Source organism: Lygodium microphyllum, chromosome 6 (assembly GCF_053477565.2).
Source record: "Lygodium microphyllum isolate KBCC chromosome 6, Lygodium_microphyllum_v1.1.10, whole genome shotgun sequence".
NCBI classification, from domain to species: Eukaryota; Viridiplantae; Streptophyta; class Polypodiopsida; order Schizaeales; family Lygodiaceae; genus Lygodium; species Lygodium microphyllum.
The window spans coordinates 135,291,103-135,300,549 of NC_141140.1; positions in this window are offsets into that span (position 1 = coordinate 135,291,103).

Sequence of the window (9,447 nt, forward strand, 5' to 3'; positions counted from 1 at the left end):
ACTCATAAACACAATCTCAAGTAGGATGTGACAATGACACAGAGTGTAGTACAAAGTACGATAGCATTGCATTTAAAAGTGAACCAAGTACATGCTTTATACCTTTTTGGATAGTACCGATCTTCCTCATTGTGCTTATGGGATTTTGGGCATCTCTCATAGAGCTTCTAGAGCATACACCTTTTCTCATATCTTCCATACAAAGCCACTTATGGGCCAACCTCTTTTGGGCATACATCCAGCCTCTATGGGCATACATTCAGCCTCTATGGACATACATAATTTGATTTCTCAAGACCCCCCCTCAAATGATGAGTCTCTACCCTTGCTGGCTTTTGCCCCCCTGCATGTGAACATGGACCAGGAGACTAGCTCTTTGGTAGCCTAGTCAAGTTAAGGCTTGAAACTTTACATCTTAGTAGGGTTTTTACATCCACTATGGGAAACAAGATCCACTAAGGGAGATCCACTATGGGAAATTCTTTGTTGTCAGTAGCGGAAAGTATCTTCTTCATCTTCCTTTGGCTTCATTTCGTAATGTCCTCACTCTTCCTGGTCTTTATTTTATTTTCTTCATGCTCTTCATCTTTTTGTTCTTCATTATCTTGTGCTCTAGTCTTGTTTGTGAGGTCCTTTTGATCTTCTTTCTCAGTGAGTTTGAGATGGATACAAATAGGTACATTGATGTAGCTTGACATGACATAAACTTTGGGATACATAGATTTGGGGGTTCCATGCAGGTTTGCAAGATAGACATATTTCTCTTTGGATAGCTTTTGGACTTGTTGGAATGCATTGCTTGACAACACATTATGACATGGGGCTTGGATACATAGAGTTTGGAGCTTTGGATCAGTGGTGGCTATATGATGATGTTCATCGAAATGGCTTGGCATTACAGTGGCATTGGATTTTCTTGACATTTGTGCATAAAATATCTCCCTTTTAAAGGCACGGGAAGGTCTTAGCATTGATCAAATGCTCAAGGCAGTGTTGTCTAGTCCCTTATAATGAGGCTTACAAGGGGTCTTATCAAATTGACATTTCCACATTAAAATATTACAGTGAACTTTAAATAGATGAGATAATACCAGAAAGTGAGTTGCTCTTGAGTGTCCCAAGAACACAAGAAGTAGTGCCAAATAACACTAGTGGAGTGTCAATAGACACTTTCTTGAAGAGCCTGATGTTGATGCTTGATCTTCTTGTGCTGAGCTGGAGTCTTCGGAATCTTCTTCTTAAGTTTTGACTTGATGAAAACTTCAGATCTGAGTGGCAATAGCCTTGTCCAAGTGGCAGGAGTGAGAGAATGATGTGGAAAAATTAGCTTGAAGTGAATGGCTATGGATGCTTGGTCTCCTCTTGGATCTTTTTCTTGCTGATTTGAAGGGAAAATCTTGCTGGGATGTAAGTACTTGGTCAAATAAGAGTAGCAGCCACTTGGTCTAAGTGGCAGGAGAGAGAACTTGAAGAAAAGATGAGCTTGATGTTGAAATGGCTATGGATTCCTACACTAGGGTTCCCACAAATGCCTGATAATTCTATTGCAGTAGCTCGATGCGTGGACCATTCAATGAGATATTTGATGAGAAGGTGTCCCATATAGTGAGCTTGAATTGCCCTATAATCGCAAGAGAAATGGCGGACTGTGTTGGTGACGATAGCAGTACGACCAGTATTGGCATATGCAGAGACAACGACTTGAAAATTTCCCAATGCTAGTTGACACAATACCCAATGTGAAGAATTTTTGCTATGGGAAGTTGCACCCAAACATCACAGAGATATCTCTAGAAGGAACCCTGAAGAGATACTGCTTAGGATGAGAGATTTGGAGGCTCCAATGCTGATGGGTGCAGGCTGGTTATGGCTACCAAATAGGGAACTTGTGATTTGAGTGGAAGATGAACTCATGTGCTTGATCTGAGTTGGGCAGAGGTTGTGAGAGACTAAGAGGGCAGTGAGAGGAGTTAGACCATGCCCACCATGGCTCTGATACCATGTGAGAAAACATGGATCTTGAGCATGGCTGCAACTATGGAGGTTGGAAAGTGGTGACTAGAACCATTGCAACATGGACAAATGACACTAACCGTTACTTGAGTGAATTAGGTTCCAAGTTTGAATGCTTGGACTCATAAACACAATCTCAAGTAGGACGTGACAATGACACAGAGTGTAGTACAAAGTATGATAGCATTGCATTTAAAAGTGAACCAAGTACATGCTTTATAGCTTTTTGGATAGTACCGATCTTCCTCATTGTGCTTATGGGATTTTGGGCATCTCTCATAGAGCTTCTAGAGCATACATCTTTTCTCATATCTTCCATACAAAGCCACTTATGGGCCAACCTCTTTTGGGCATACATCCAGCCTCTATGGGCATACATTCAGCCTCTATGGACATACATCATTTGATTTCTCAAGACCCCCCCTCAAATGATGAGTCTCTACCCTTGCTGGCTTTTGCCCCCCTGCATGTGAACATGGACCAGGAGACTAGCTCTTTGGTAGCCTAGTCAAGTTAAGGCTTGAAACTTTACATCTTAGTAGGGTTTTTACATCCACTATGGGAAACAAGATCCACTAAGGGAGATCCACTATGGGAAATTCTTTGTTGTCAGTAGCGGAAAGTATCTTCTTCATCTTCCTTTGGCTTCATTTGGTAATGTCCTCAATCTTCCTGGTCTTTATTTTATTTTCTTCATGCTCTTCATCTTTTTGTTCTTCATTATCTTGTGCTCTAGTCTTCTTTGTGAGGTCCTTTTGATCTTCTTTCTCAGTGAGTTTGAGATGGATACAAATAGGTACATTGATGTAGCTTGACATGACATAAACTTTGGGATACATAGATTTGGGGGTTCCATGCAGGTTTGCAAGATAGACATATTTCTCTTTGGATAGCTTTTGGACTTGTTGGGATGCATTGCTTGACAACACATTATGACATGGGGCTTGGATACATAGAGTTTGGAGCTTTGGATCAGTGGTGGCTATATGATGATGTTCATCGAAATGGCTTGGCATTACAGTGGCATTGGATTTTCTTGACATTTGTGCATAAAATATCTCCCTTTTAAAGGCACGGGAAGGTCTTAGCATTGATCAAATGCTCAAGGAAGTGTTGTCTAGTCACTTATAATGAGGCTTATAAGGGGTCTTATCAAATTGACATTTCCACATTAAAATATTACAGTGAACTTTAAATAGATGAGATAATACCAGAAAGTGAGTTGCTCTTGAGTGTCCCAAGAACACAAGAAGTAGTGCCAAATAACACTAGTGGAGTGTCAATAGACACTTTCTTGAAGAGCCTGATGTTGATGCTTGATCTTCTTGTGCTGAGCTGGAGTCTTCGGAATCTTCTTCTTAAGTTTTGACTCGATGGAAGCTTCAGATCTGAGTGGCAATAGCCTTGTCCAAGTGGCAGGAGTGAGAGAATGATGTGGAAAAATTAGCTTGAAGTGAATGGCTATGGATGCTTGGTCTCCTCTTGGATCTTTTTCTTGCTGATGTGAAGGGAAAATCTTGCTGGGAACTAAGTACTTGGTCAAATCAGAGTAGCAGCCACTTGGTCTAAGTGGCAGGAGAGAGAACTTGAAGAAAAGATGAGCTTGATGTTGAAATGGCTATGGATTCCTACACTAGGGTTCCCACAAATGCCTGATAATTCTATTGCAGTAGCTCGATGCGTGGACCATTCAATGAGATATTTGATGAGAAGGTGTCCCATATAGTGAGCTTGAATTGCCCTATAATCGCAAGAGAAATGGCGGACTGTGTTGGTGACGATAGCAGTACGACCAGTATTGGCATATGCAGAGACAACGACTTGAAAATTTCCCAATGCTAGTTGACACAATACCCAATGTGAAGAATTTTTGCTATGGGAAGTTGCACCCAAACATCTCAGAGATATCTCTAGAAGGAACCCTGAAGAGATACTGCTTAGGATGAGAGATTTGGAGGCTCCAATGCTGATGGGTGCAGGCTGGTTATGGCTACCAAATAGGGAACTTGTGATTTGAGTGGAAGATGAACTCATGTGCTTGATCTGAGTTGGGCAGAGGTTGTGAGAGACTAAGAGGGCAGTGAGAGGAATTAGACCATGCCCACCATGGCTCTGATACCATTTGAGAAAACATGGATCTTGAGCATGGCTGCAACTATGGAGGTTGGAAAGTGGTGAGTAGAACCATTGCAACATGGACAAATGAAACTAACTGTTACTTGAGTGAACTAGGTTTCAAGTTTGAATGCTTGGACTAATAAACACAATCTCAAGTAGGACGTGACAATGACACAGAGTGTAGTACAAAGTACGATAGCATTGCATTTAAAAGTGAACCAAGTACATGCTTTATAGCTTTTTGGATAGTATCACTCTTCCTCATTGTGCTTATGGGATTTTGGGCATCTCTCATAGAGCTTCTAGAGCATACATCTTTTCTCATATCTTCCATACAAAGCCACTTATGGGCCAACCTCTTTTGGGCATACATCCAGCCTCTATGGGCATACATTCAGCCTCTATGGACATACATCATTTGATTTCTCAAGACCCCCCCTCAAATGATGAGTCTCTACCCTTGCTGGCTTTTGCCCCCCTGCATGTGAACATGGACCAGGAGACTAGCTCTTTGGTAGCCTAGTCAAGTTAAGGCTTGAAACTTTACATCTTAGTAGGGTTTTTACATCCACTATGGGAAACAAGATCCACTAAGGGAGATCCACTATGGGAAATTCTTTGTTGTCAGTAGCGGAAAGTATCTTCTTCATCTTCCTTTGGCTTCATTTGGTAATGTCCTCAATCTTCCTGGTCTTTATTTTATTTTCTTCATGCTCTTCATCTTTTTGTTCTTCATTATCTTGTGCTCTAGTCTTCTTTGTGAGGTCCTTTTGATCTTCTTTCTCAGTGAGTTTGAGATGGATACAAATAGGTACATTGATGTAGCTTGACATGACATAAACTTTGGGATACATAGATTTGGGGGTTCCATGCAGGTTTGCAAGATAGACATATTTCTCTTTGGATAGCTTTTGGACTTGTTGGAATGGATTGCTTGACAACACATTATGACATGGGGCTTGGATACATAGAGTTTGGAGCTTTGGATCAGTGGTGGCTATATGATGATGTTCATCGAAATGGCTTGGCATTACAGTGGCATTGGATTTTCTTGACATTTGTGCATAAAATATCTCCCTTTTAAAGGCACGGGAAGGTCTTAGCATTGATCAAATGCTCAAGGAAGTGTTGTCTAGTCACTTATAATGAGGCTTATAAGGGGTCTTATCAAATTGACATTTCCACATTAAAATATTACAGTGAACTTTAAATAGATGAGATAATACCAGAAAGTGAGTTGCTCTTGAGTGTCCCAAGAACACAAGAAGTAGTGCCAAATAACACTAGTGGAGTGTCAATAGACACTTTCTTGAAGAGCCTGATGTTGATGCTTGATCTTCTTGTGCTGAGCTGGAGTCTTCAGAATCTTCTTCTTAAGTTTTGACTCGATGGAAGCTTCAGATCTGAGTGGCAATAGCCTTGTCCAAGTGGCAGGAGTGAGAGAATGATGTGGAAAAATTAGCTTGAACTGAATGGCTATGGATGCTTGGTCTCCTCTTGGATCTTTTTCTTGCTGATGTGAAGGGAAAATCTTGCTGGGAAGTAAGTACTTGGTCAAATCAGAGTAGCAGCCACTTGGTCTAAGTGGCAGGAGAGAGAACTTGAAGAAAAGATGAGCTTGATGTTGAAATGGCTATGGATTCCTACACTAGGGTTCCCACAAATGCCTAATAATTCTATTGCAGTAGCTCGATGCGTGGACCATTCAATGAGATATTTGATGAGAAGGTGTCCCATATAGTGAGCTTGAATTGCCCTATAATTGCAAGAGAAATGGCGGACTGTGTTGGTGACGATAGCAGTACGACCAGTATTGGCATATGCAGAGACAACGACTTGAAAATTTCCCAATGCTAGTTGACACAATACCCAATGTGAAGAATTTTTGCTATGGGAAGTTGCACCCAAACATCTCAGAGATATCTCTAGAAGGAATCCTGAAGAGATACTGCTTAGGATGAGAGATTTGGAGGCTCCAATGCTGATGGGTGCAGGCTGGTTATGGCTACCAAATAGGGAACTTGTGATTTGAGTGGAAGATGAACTCATGTGCTTGATCTGAGTTGGGCAGAGGTTGTGAGAGACTAAGAGGGCAGTGAGAGGAATTAGACCATGCCCACCATGGCTCTGATACCATTTGAGAAAACATGGATCTTGAGCATGGCTGCAACTATGGAGGTTGGAAAGTGGTGAGTAGAACCATTGCAACATGGACAAATGAAACTAACTGTTACTTGAGTGAACTAGGTTTCAAGTTTGAATGCTTGGACTAATAAACACAATCTCAAGTAGGACGTGACAATGACACAGAGTGTAGTACAAAGTACGATAGCATTGCATTTAAAAGTGAACCAAGTACATGCTTTATAGCTTTTTGGATAGTATCACTCTTCCTCATTGTGCTTATGGGATTTTGGGCATCTCTCATAGAGCTTCTAGAGCATACATCTTTTCTCATATCTTCCATACAAAGCCACTTATGGGCCAACCTCTTTTGGGCATACATCCAGCCTCTATGGGCATACATTCAGCCTCTATGGACATACATCATTTGATTTCTCAAGACCCCCCCTCAAATGATGAGTCTCTACCCTTGCTGGCTTTTGCCCCCCTGCATGTGAACATGGACCAGGAGACTAGCTCTTTGGTAGCCTAGTCAAGTTAAGGCTTGAAACTTTACATCTTAGTAGGGTTTTTACATCCACTATGGGAAACAAGATCCACTAAGGGAGATCCACTATGGGAAATTCTTTGTTGTCAGTAGCGGAAAGTATCTTCTTCATCTTCCTTTGGCTTCATTTGGTAATGTCCTCAATCTTCCTGGTCTTTATTTTATTTTCTTCATGCTCTTCATCTTTTTGTTCTTCATTATCTTGTGCTCTAGTCTTCTTTGTGAGGTCCTTTTGATCTTCTTTCTCAGTGAGTTTGAGATGGATACAAATAGGTACATTGATGTAGCTTGACATGACATAAACTTTGGGATACATAGATTTGGGGGTTCCATGCAGGTTTGCAAGATAGACATATTTCTCTTTGGATAGCTTTTGGACTTGTTGGAATGCATTGCTTGACAACACATTATGACATTGGGCTTTCATACATAGAGTTTGGAGCTTTGGATCAGTGGTGGCTATATGATGATGTTCATCGAAATGGCTTGGCATTACAGTGGCATTGGATTTTCTTGACATTTGTGCATAAAATATCTCCCTTTTAAAGGCACGGGAAGGTCTTAGCATTGATCAAATGCTCAAGGAAGTGTTGTCTAGTCCCTTATAATGAGGCTTACAAGGGGTCTTATCAAATTGACATTTCCACATTAAAATATTACAGTGAACTTTAAATAGATGAGATAATACCAGAAAGTGAGTTGCTCTTGAGTGTCCCAAGAACACAAGAAGTAGTGCCAAATAACACTAGTGGAGTGTCAATAGACACTTTCTTGAAGAGCCTGATGTTGATGCTTGATCTTCTTGTGCTGAGCTGGAGTCTTCAGAATCTTCTTCTTAAGTTTTGACTTGATGGAAACTTCAGATCTGAGTGGCAATAGCCTTGTCCAAGTGGCAGGAGTGAGAGAATGATGTGGAAAAATTAGCTTGAACTGAATGGCTATGGATGCTTGGTCTCCTCTTGGATCTTTTTCTTGCTGATTTGAAGGGAAAATCTTGCTGGGAACTAAGTACTTGGTCAAATAAGAGTAGCAGCCGCTTGGTCTAAGTGGCACGAGAGAGAACTTGAAGAAAAGATGAGCTTGATGTTGAAATGGCTATGGATTCCTACACTAGGGTTCCCACAAATGCCTGATAATTCTATTGCAATAGCTCGATGCGTGGACCATTCAACGAGATATTTGATGAGAAGGTGTCCCATATAGTGAGCTTGAATTGCCCTACAATCGCAAGAGAAATGGCGGACTGTGTTGGTGATAATAGCAGTACGACCAGTATTGGCATATGCAGAGACAACGACTTGAAAATTTCCCAATGCTAGTTGACACAATATCCAATGTGAAGAATTTTTGCTATGGGAAGTTGCACCCAAACATCACAGAGATATCTCTAGAAGGAACCCTGAAGAGATACTGCTTAGGATGAGAGATTTGGAGGCTCCAATGCTGATGGGTGCAGGCTGGTTATGGCTACCAAATAGGGAACTTGTGATTTGAGTGGAAGATGAACTCATGTGCTTGATCTGAGTTGGGCAGAGGTTGTGAGAGACTAAGAGGGCAGTGAGAGGAGTTAGACCATGCCCACCATGGCTCTGATACCATGTGAGAAAACATGGATCTTGAGCATGGCTACAACTATGGAGGTTGGAAAGTGGTGACTAGAACCATTGCAACATGGACAAATGACACTAACCGTTACTTGAGTGAAATAGGTTTCAAGTTTGAATGCTTGGACTCATAAACACAATCTCAAGTAGGATGTGACAATGACACAGAGTGTAGTACAAAGTACGATAGCATTGCATTTAAAAGTGAACCAAGTACATGCTTTATAGCTTTTTGGATAGTACCGATCTCCCTCTTCTCTATTGTAGATTAAAGCAGGCCATGAGCTTTTGGACAAGCTAACCCCTTGCTTCCAAGAACAAGTTGTCCCTATGCTTAAGCAACCCCTTTGCTTGCATACATCATTACATGAGCTAAATATTTTGCTAAATGACCTGCAAACACAACTATTTTGCCTTATTTCTAGCCACTACAGTCTATCCAAACACTATTGGATAGCCGCTATTTGCCATCCAAGCACTTCAGAATTGGGTTATGACAGCCCCTAAACTAACCTCAATGTCTCCCTTAATTGAACTACCTATTGCAACCCTTAAACTAAGCATCAATGACTTTCTTAATCAAAATACCTATTTGACTTAAATTAAAAAGCTCAATGTTAAGATTTGTATCTCTTTTCAATCTAGATAGCAAGCATTCCATGTTGTGAAGAAGCTTGGCTCTCTAGGAAAAGCTCCTTAAGCCAAAGCATCTCTCCAAAGGGAAGAAATAATTAAGGTAGAGAGCCTCCAAAGGATTTTAAAAAGATGGTGGTCTAATAAGGTAGACATGCCAACTAAGAAAAACTTTAGGATGCTTGAGCAAAAAAAAAGAAAGGAACATGTCCCTTTTCTTAGAAAAGTGGATAGGACCATGGCCCACAATCACAAGGGAGATAACCTTGCAATTGTCCATGATCACTTCTTCAACATTTTTTGTGTGGTCAACCCCCCAACACTTTTGCAAAATGAGGCCAAGACTAAAGTATCTATGTGTAGATAGAAAGTAGTCTACCATTAGGGGAGTTTTGAGGTCTCGATGGT